Raw genomic sequence first — 10366 nt, forward strand, 5'->3', positions numbered from 1 at the left:
GCAGCTGATCGATGTTTCTCTCTCATCGATGTTTCTAACTCTCTATCTCTCTCCCTTCCTCTCTGTAAAAAATCAATAAAATATATTTTAAAAAAAAAGTGTATGACAATATGTATTTCATGGCACCTTCATCATCTCCTATTAATATTATTTTTAAAAATATGTTACTGATTTATTATGAAAAATGACCAACACCACCTATATACTTCAATGACATGTTTTTACCACTAAAGAGTACTTTGGGTTCAAGGAGGGCACCTGTTATGTCTTACTTATTGTTGTATGATTCCATATGCCTTGCTTAAAACACTCAATAAATGATTGATGTTTGACTGAATAAAGAAACTCATGTCCTGAGTCTCAAGTTTATCATTGCCTATGATGTACCTCCACCTGATGAACCACAGAAATGCCAAGTTCAACATGCCACAGATTAAACTCATGTTACTTCCCAACTTGCTTAGTTTCACAGTCACCTCCAGTCACCCAAGCTTGAAAACGCCCGTCATTCAGGGATGTTCTTTCTATATCAGACTCTATACTCAATAAACCACCACGCTGCATAGATACTTCTTTGTATTTTTCTACTGAATCTTCTCTGAAGGACTTTCAGCCTGTTAGTTCTCATTTTCATTGTTTGATGCCTGTACTATATCCACAGTCTCCTCGATGGGCAGCCCACTGTGGACTTCCATTTCTATCTGCCCAGAGGCCACCCCGGGGATTCTGAGCAGAAGCATTATCACCATAGTGAACCAGGTAATCGTTGTTGTGGGGGTTGTCTTTGTGTTGCAGGATGCTGAACACCATCCCACACTTCTATGCACTAGATGTCAATTAGGACTCCCTGCTGTTACAACCAGAAATGTCCTAGACCAGTGATGGCGAACCTATGACACGCGTGTCAGAGGTGACACGTGAACTCATTTTTTTGGTTGATTTTTCTTTGTTAAATGGCATTTAAATATATAAAATAAATATCAAAAATATAAGTCTTTGTTTTACTATGGTTGCAAATATCAAAAAATTTCTATATGTGACACGGCACCAGAGTTAAGTTAGGGTTTTCCAAAATGCTGACAGATTTCAGTGGCTTTGTAGTATAACTTGCTATCCGGTATTGTGATCCCTCCAACTTTGTTCTTATTTCTCAAGATTACTGTGGCAATTCGCAGTATTTTTTTCATTCCATAAATATTTTGGAGTATTTGCTCTATATCTGTGAAATATGCCTTGCTATTTTAATAGGGTTGCATTGAATCTATAGATTGATTTGAGTAGTATGGACATTTTAATGATGTTAATTCTACCAATCCATGAACATGGTATATTCTTCTACTCTACCATAGATGGAGCCATTTCAAGGACACAGCCTTAAGAGAGCAAGGTGTTGTTGAGACTGTCTGGACAGTATTATGTGACTAAACCAGTTAATGCCTCCATATAAACTTTTAAGACTCTGGGGTCAGGACAGAAATCAGCTTGTCTTGTGGTTGCCCAAAACAAGCCTCAAATTCCGTTGCTTGTTAAAACTGCTACCCACCAATCTGGAGTGACCTGCCTCTCTCTTTAGTCTCTCCTAGCTGTCCTTGTATGGAGGACCACTTTTAAATTTTACCTAGGAAGCTCCCAGTTTTGTATCAACAGAAAGATTTACTATTAAATTCAAATTGTAATACTGGATTGGGTCCTGGACCAGATTCAATCCTCTATACTAATAAAAGGGTAATATGCTAATTAGGGTGGATGTCTGCTGGACATCCATCCGGACAAAGCCACAGCAACTGCAAGGCCCAGGGCTCACGGCAGCCATGGGCTCACGGCAGTTGTGGGCTCAGGTAGCTGTGGACTCAGGCAGCTGCGCGCTCACAGTAGCTGTGAGCCCCAGCAGCTGCGAGGCCCAGGGCTCACAGCATCTGTGGGCTCAGGCAGCCCTGAGCCCTGGCGGCTGCGTGGCCCAGGGCTCAGGCCTCACAGCCTCCAAGGCCGGCAATGGAGGCAGCAGCGGGGTGATGGAGGTGGCACCTTCCCCTGATCATCCCGGTCACCTCCCATGGGGAGTGGGCCTAAGCTGTCAGTAGGACATCTCCTGAGGGTTCCTGGACTGAGAGGAAGCAGGCCGGGCTGAGGGACCCCTCCCCCCAGTGCACAAATTTTTGTTCACTGGGCCTCTAGTATATAATAAAAGGGTGATATGCAAATCTACCAAACGGCAAAATGACCAGTTGCTATGACACGCACTGACCACCAGGTGGCAGATGCTCAATGCAGGAGCTGCCCCCTGGTGGTCAGTGCGCTCCAACAGGGGGAGTGCCGCTCAGCCAGAAGCCCTGCTCATGGCTGGTGAGTGCAGCAGTGGTGATGGGAGCCTCTTCCACCTCCGCAGCAGTGCTAAGGATGTCTGACTGATGGCTTAGGGGAGTAGGCCTAAGATGTCAGTCAGACATCCCCCGAGGACTTCCGGAATGCGAGAGGGTACAGGCTGGGCTGAGGGAACCCCCCCTCCCGAGTGCACAAATTTCATGCAGCAGGCCTCTAGTATTCTATAATGGACACTAGGGTTAATTGACATAATTAGAAAAAAATGTTTTTTTTCTTTTTTACATTAATATTAATATTTGACTGTGATAAATGTACTGTGGTGATTTAAGAGCATGTTCTTGTTCATCTGAAAACACACTAAGTATTTAGAGGCATTATAACTGTTATAGAAAAATTGATATATACATACATATATACATGTATATACATATATACATACATATATATACACTCATACACATACATATATTCACACACATATAGCTACATGAAGCTTAGTGGGAGGAATCTTCTACTTTCCCAATAAAACCCCCACATGGTGCTATGTTGCAAATTTTCAATGAATATCCTTAAATAGCAAAAGAACACAGTGCTACCCATACCACTGGCTCTTACATGCAATTGAATATAAAGCATTATTATCTTCTCTGGTAATAAATAAAATATACCATTTTATTTCATTGCTTAAAATAATTGAAATGGAGAAACCTCAAGTATCTGTTGGAGAGGAAAAAGGTGCTTGACTTCTCTGGAGTCAACGTGTGAGTTTTAGTTCGGCCTCTGGCTGACTGATGACAAGCTGTGGCACCTTGGAGAGCCACTTCCGGGCGACCAGAGCCATTAACCATCCCTGTTGCCACAGTTAGCTAGTTATGAATAGGTAGGGAGCAAGGGGCAGACACTGTGGAGCAAGGTCAGCTGGACAGCAGAGGCCTGCTTGCTTCACCAGGAGGCGACAGCTTCACAGCCCTCCCTTCTCCCAGGTAGGGAGCAGCCCACCCTTCTGGACAGGACTGTGGGGGAGGAGCAGGGGCAGGTGAACACCTGCACAACAGAAGTCAAAATGGCCAGGGGGAGGTGCTTGACCACAGAGACGGCCCGCCTAGCCTGGGAAAGGGATCATTGGCTAGGGGTTGAACCCAGGAGAAGCCCAGGAAAGCTTAGGAAGTTGGTTGGTTATTTGGAAAAAGCTCCTGGTGAAAACCTCCAGGGGAACAAGAGTGCTTTCTCTCTCCCTCGGTGACCCACACTATCCTGGTTCATTCCTGTTCTTTCCTAAGTGGGAACGTGAGACCCTGTGGGTCTAGTGGCCACCTGGGACCCCAGTGAAATGGGAAATTTGGTCTGGAAACGCACAGTGTTTCCCTGAGCAGGATGGTTCCTGTGCTCTTTGTCCACTGGAGTCGAAGAGTGAAACACGGACAGAAGGTGGTTCAGCAAAGGTGGAAATTTATTGAGAAACAAGCACAGACTCCCACGTGGGGAAGGGAAAAGAGTCCCACTGTGTCCCTTTATCTTGTGGTTTATAAAGACTGCAGTTTTTTGTGCCTCCATATCCCCTCTGATTGGCCACTATTCCCCTTTGATTTGGTTACTATAGCAACTCCTGAGCTCAAATTTCACTTGAAGTACCTGAGGCTCCCTCCTTCTTCTCCCTTATTGTTCTCCTATTCCCTCTGGGCTTTTCTTCCCCCTTCTATTTTGTAAATGTGTACCTTCTGCTACTCCCAGCTCCCTTATCATATGGAAATATACCTTCTGCTACTCCCAGCTCCCTTATCATATGGAAATATACCTTCTGCTACTCCCAGCTCCCTTATCATATGGAAATATACCTTCTGCTACTCCCAGCTCCCTTATCATATGGAAATATACCTTCTGCTACTCCCAGCTCCCTTATCATATGGAAATGTACCTTCTGCTACTCCCAGCTTCCTTGTCTTAAGGGAAATGTCCCTATGCAGCCCTGTAGCCCTGTGCTATTTCCATGGATCCCTTCACTTCTAACATTTCTGTTATGCCCAGATTTCAGGATCCCCAAGAAACCACACCAGAGAGCCAGCTGTGTCCAATGCAAAAGCAAAGAGTCTTTATTAGAGCTAGCTCAGGCTTCCCACTCGCCTACACAGCGGCAAGAGGCAGAGAGCGTGCCAGCTCTGTGGGGGCTTCCCACTCGCCGACACAGCGGCAAGAGGCAGAGAGCGCGCCAGCTCTGTGGGGAAAGGGGTTTTATAGTAAGGGGAGGAGAGAGGACTGTGGGCCCTGCCGATTGGCCAGGCGTAAATCAGTGTCTTGTTACACAGGATGTGGTCGTATCTATGGCGTGCACTTCCCTTGATTATCATTGGTTAGTTTAAAGAAATCCTAGGTGTGGCTAGCAGAGGCTTGGGCTTCCGGGAAGAAGCTCCTTGCTGAGCACATGGCTGCTGCCCAAAAATGGAGGATTTGGGGCAAGATGAGGGCGTAGCCCTTGCCCTTTCAATTTCCTAAACCTGCCTATTTCACCCCTAGAAACTCCTTTCACCAGCAGACTAAGTGGGCTCCAAAGGACTAAGCTTTACTATGAAGCCGAGGCTCTGGACACTGGCCTGTGTTCTGGCCTTGAGGAAAACAAGTGTGGGCTTTTTCCGTGAGGAGGGGTGAACGTGGGACATTGGGGACCCGGGAGGGGAACTCTTTTGGTTTTGCACCCCGAGGAAAGCACATGCCACACCAGTCGCCAGTGTGGGGGCCCTTAGGATGCCCTCCCGGAGATCCCCTGGAAGAGCCTAATGTCAACCAACAACACCGACTCTTCCTTTTCCAGTTCTTAGTTAAAAATAAAAGCTATAGAAAGCAGGAAAGAAAATGAGTTTTGCAAAAATAAGGATTCATACTTTCTTCTAAATGTCAAAACCTATGGAGGAAATAAAGCTATTAAATTTCCCTCACCCTCAACCCTATATTGTGATTGCTTAGATAGTACATAATGTCTTTCAGAAGGGGAGCGGGGAATTGAACTAGGCAGCTTGAGAAAATAAAATATGGCCTTGACGGGGAATTGATTTTGTTGCCCCCAAATGATGCCTTTTTGGCATAAGGATTATTTTGAGCTAAAGGCAATCAAAACCCAGCAGATTCAGGAAAAGTTCTTTACCTTCCTCTCCACTGCCTGGTTTTACATTAAAATAGGCTGGTGCCCTGAAGAGAGCTATTGTCAGAGATACCTTTTTACTAAGGAAATTGTTTAAATAACAAGGAAACTTTGTTCTCCAAATCTCTCCTCTCTTCCTATCCCCTTCCTCCTCTTTGTACCCCCAGATACCTGCTTCCTTATATTACACAAGCTTCAAATCCCTGGCTGCCTTTTGGGTCTCATATTTTTATGGGGCTTCCTTATAATTAAATTTGTTTTTCTCATGTTAATCTTATATCAATTTAATTATTAGACCAGCCAAGGGACCCAAAAGAGTAGAGAAAATGTCCTGCTCCTACAGCAGAAAATATGAATTTTGCAGAAAATATATTCACCTCCTTCCAATGGCAGAAAATGTAAAAATCAGAAGTGTGAACATTTTTACATGTACAACTATGAGAGAACCATGGAGTCTCTTTCATCCAAAAAAGTACATTATATTTGGAATTGCTTACAGGTAATGAAAAAAATGTAAATGATAGAAGCAGAAATGATGACATCTTTCAGGGTTTAACAGCGGAAAAAGAATGTTCAAAGAAGCCAGCTCCTATGGGCCAAATCACAGTTTCTCATTCACTATAATTCCAAATATTGGTTCCTGGAATGCAGCAGAACGCCAATGGAAGACTGTGGCACCATGACAATGCAATAGTCAAAGAAAGGCAATACATTTAAATGATATGGCATGTATGTGGACATCTGCATTGTAACTGAAATGGCAATTCCAGGGATAAGCATAAAATTATGTTAGGTATAGAACATATATTGAGACAATTTTAGTTATGGCGGTAACTTGACAGGACATTGACATGGTTAGTGTAAAAAGATGGGTAGTTGAAATACGAAAAAAAAAAAATGGGAGGTAGAAAGGGGACATTGTCATTTCACTTATCTCTGTAGTTATTTTCCAATAAATTTATTCCTAATGTTAAAATTTATTCCTAGAATGAGTTAAATTTTATTTCCAGTATTCATTTTTTTAGAATCTCTATCTTTTAAAAAAGGATAAAAGAATTACCAGTTCTCAAATCGCCCTTTATGTTTTTCTTGTGCTATAGAATTAATATTAAGAATTCCTTATCAATAAAGTTCAAGTGAGAATTGATGAATATAGAATAGTAACAGACACTCCTTGAAGTGAAAGAAAAGAAGGCTTTTCAGTTTTTAGTACCTTGAAAAGAAACCACACAAGACAAGGTACAAATTTTAAGAGTACTTTTGCTGACTATTTGACAAAACCCTTTCATGTAATTTTTCTCTTTCATTGAGAAAGGAGAAAAAAGGTTGGTGGCTAATATGAAATTATTTTTATATTTTATATCTGGAAGTTAAAAAAAAAACCAAGTACATGTGAAGACAGGAGAAGCCATCCTCTGCACTTCAATGCAAAGAAAACATAGATCCTCATCAGTTATTACGGTGTGTAGATAAAAAGCTAAGGGCTGATGGTTTTTGTTTCTGAGCACTTGGTAGCTTAATGTAAACAAGATGCTTTTTTCTAAGGAAGACATACAAATGGCCAATGGGCACATGAAAGTTGTTCAACATCGCTAATTATTAGGGGAATACAAATAAAAACCACAATATCCCCTCACACCTGTTATACAGGCTGTTATCAAAGAGAAACAAATAGCATGTATTGGAGAGAATGTAGCAAATAGCAAACCCTCAGGCACTGTTGGCGGAAATTTAAATTGGTGCAGCTGCTTTGGGAAACAATATAGAGGATCCTCAAGAAATTAAGAAGTGAACTACTATAGGACCCAGCTACTCCACTCTTGTGTATTTATAAGAAGAGTGCGAAAACATGAATTTTAAAAGACATATGTACCCCCGTGTTCCATGCATCATTATGTACAATATTCAGATATGGAAACAACCTAAGTGTCCAACAACCGGTGAATGGATAAAAAGATGTTGCACATAAATTATGAAGCACCACTTAATAAAAACGATGAAACACTGACATTTGTGACACCATGGAGGACCTGAGGGTCTTATGCTAAGCGAGGTAAGATGGAGAAGAACAGGAATCATATGATTTCACTCATATGTGGAATATAGAACAAACAAAAGCAAATAACAAACAAACAAAAAAAACCCTCATAGATACTGAGAAGAGATCAGCAGCTACCAGAAGAGAAGGGGGTTGGAGGAAAGATAAAATGAGTACAGGGTGTCAAATGTATGGGGAGGGATGGGAATTAAGCTTTTGGTGGTGGGCATGTTAGAGTACGTACAGATATTTAATTATAATGTTGCATACCTGAAACTTATTAAAACATGCTTTTTTAAAAATATAGTTTTATTAATTTCAGAGAGGAAGGGAGAAGGAGAGATAGAAACATCAATGATGAGAGAGAACCCTTGATCAGCTGCCTCCTTCACGCTACCTACTGGGGATCAAGCCCACAGCCTGGGCATGTGCCCTGACCTGGAATAGAACAATGACCTCCTGGATCATAGGTCGACTCTCAACCACTGAGCAACACCAGCCGGGTGATATATGATCTTATCAGCCAACGTTACCTCATCTGAAAAAAAAAAATGAAGATGGCCCTCAGCAGTGGGAAGAAGGGAATGGTCTGGGAGTCCAGGTCACCAATAGGAAGACTGTGGGTTCCCAAGAAAGGAGCCAGAAGCATGGAGTCTCACCCCCAGGCATCTCCACTGTAGGATAGGGAAGAGGTGACTTCTCTCACTTCAATCAAATGTATGATTGTGTGTAGAAGAGCGTGGATGTGGAAGAGGGACATTCTGACTCGCTAAGGCCTATACTGGACCCTCAGCAAGTAGACAATTCTATTTCTAAGTAGCTCCCGAATGTGAAAAGTGAAGAAGAAAAGATTGTTAAAAGAAGAAGAAATGGAGCACCATTTTCCAGGAGCTGCTCGGTTTAGAGTAAATGGAGAGGATCTTTTGCATCACGCCTCCGCTGCCTTATCTGAGGGGAGCAAGAAGCTTGTCAAAACTACAATGGAACTTATAAATATCTCCCTTCCAAGAAAATCTTTTCACGGACTGTCTATAAACTCCCTATAAAAGAGTAACTTTTCTGTTTATCTTTAACATGAAAAAAACCCTGAGGAAAAAATATAATTCTGTTTACTGAGAAAACAAAAGGCTCTACTACCCAAATGAACTAGCATATACTTTCTCCCCAACCACCTCACCTAGACGATATATTGTATTACTCTGAGTGAGTACTGTGTGTGATTCACTGAGGACAGCATTCCTCATTACTCCTGTGCACTCTCCGCCTTGTGGGGGTATTTAGTCCACAGACCCTGAAGTGAGGCTGCCCAGCGTCCCAAGCTTTTCTTTGGGACTTTTGCTCTGAGCCTGTGTTGAGTGTTGGGAACCTCATCTCCCTCCACTAGTGAGACTGCATTACCACTCAGTCTGAAGGAGAGTGGGACTGTTATCCTAAGACTGAGTTATGTTACTCAGAGGCTAGGTTGTTTTACCTTCAATGTCTGTTATAAAGGGCATAACACCCACCTCACAGTGGTGAGTTCCAACCTGGATTCCTGAAGTATACAGTACTTGACTTTTTCAATAATAAGAGGTGGAAGTGAAGCTTACATCTCATTTCACCTCTTCTTCCTACTGGGGGGCGAGCTGTGGCTGATTTCTCCTTGTGCCAAAGTCCCACTGTATGGGCTGTGGTAAATCCATACACTGGGATTGCTCTCTCAAGTGCACCTACTTCTATCTATAATAATAAAAGCGTAATATGCTAATTAGACTGGAAGTCCTTCCGGATGACCTTCCGGATGAAGCCGGGGCTGCCAGGGAAGCCCGGGTCCCTGGTGCCTGCTGGTGGCCGAGGGAAGCTGGTGCCGGGGGAAGGAAGGCCTACTCTTTTCATGCATTGGGCCTCTAGTAAACTATAAACTACAAACTTTCAGACTCAAAAAACATGCTCTTTTTTTTATTAACAAAAGAGGAGCAAAAGAAAATTACTTTTTTCTTCTTGTTTGCTTTCAGATGCCGTTATTCTCTGTTCTCTGACTGAAACTTATCTGGTGAGGTTACAGCAAAGTCTGCATTGGGAATTCTCTTGAGTCATATTTCACATTGTTGAATATAGCTCCTTTATGCTAAAGTAGGCGTTGGTGAACTTTTTCTGTAAAGGTCGCATAGTAAATATTGTAGGATTCCCAGCCTAGACTGTCACACCTACTCATCTCTGCTGCTGGAGCACCAAGCTGTGGACCATCTGTGACTGAATGAACGTGGCTCTGTTCTAAAAAAATCACTAGGTGTGGACAGTAAAATGTGAATTTGGTATCATTTTCCGGGTCACAAAATATTCCTTTTGCCCAAGCATTTATAAATGTAAAATCTCTTCTTAGCTTGCAAGGCATGGAAAGCAAGCGCTGCTCACCTTTGGCCTGTGGGCCACCTTGCAAACCTCTGCTCCAAAGTGCAGGTGTTTGAAACTTTGGGTCATTCAAATTTTCTGTCAAAAATTTTGTAATCTACATTTTCTACTTAAAACAAAAATAAATCAAACAAACAAATAAGCCTGTATGTGTTTCTATTACAGAAAACAGGCAATCTATTTTCCCTAAATGCAGAGGCTCCTATGTCTTGGAAACCCGCTCTCCCCTATCCATGCTGCAGTCCTTTGTCTAAGCTCATTTACAAACCAATAAATCTTACTTCTCTGCTTGAATCTTTGGAGTATTTTTTTCTGAGATAAAAAGAATCAATTCTGCATTGTGATCAATGCACGAAACGCATCATGAGCACATGGGTCCCCCATGAACCTCAAAGCTGCCTTGGATTAAATCCATGAGTTGCAAAACCAGAAGCGAGTCAGACCCACATGCCAAACAACCACATAGCTACTGCATATGCAGA

The sequence above is a fragment of the Myotis brandtii genome, unplaced genomic scaffold, assembly GCF_000412655.1.
Source record: "Myotis brandtii unplaced genomic scaffold, ASM41265v1 scaffold802, whole genome shotgun sequence".
Taxonomy (NCBI): Eukaryota; Metazoa; Chordata; class Mammalia; order Chiroptera; family Vespertilionidae; genus Myotis; species Myotis brandtii.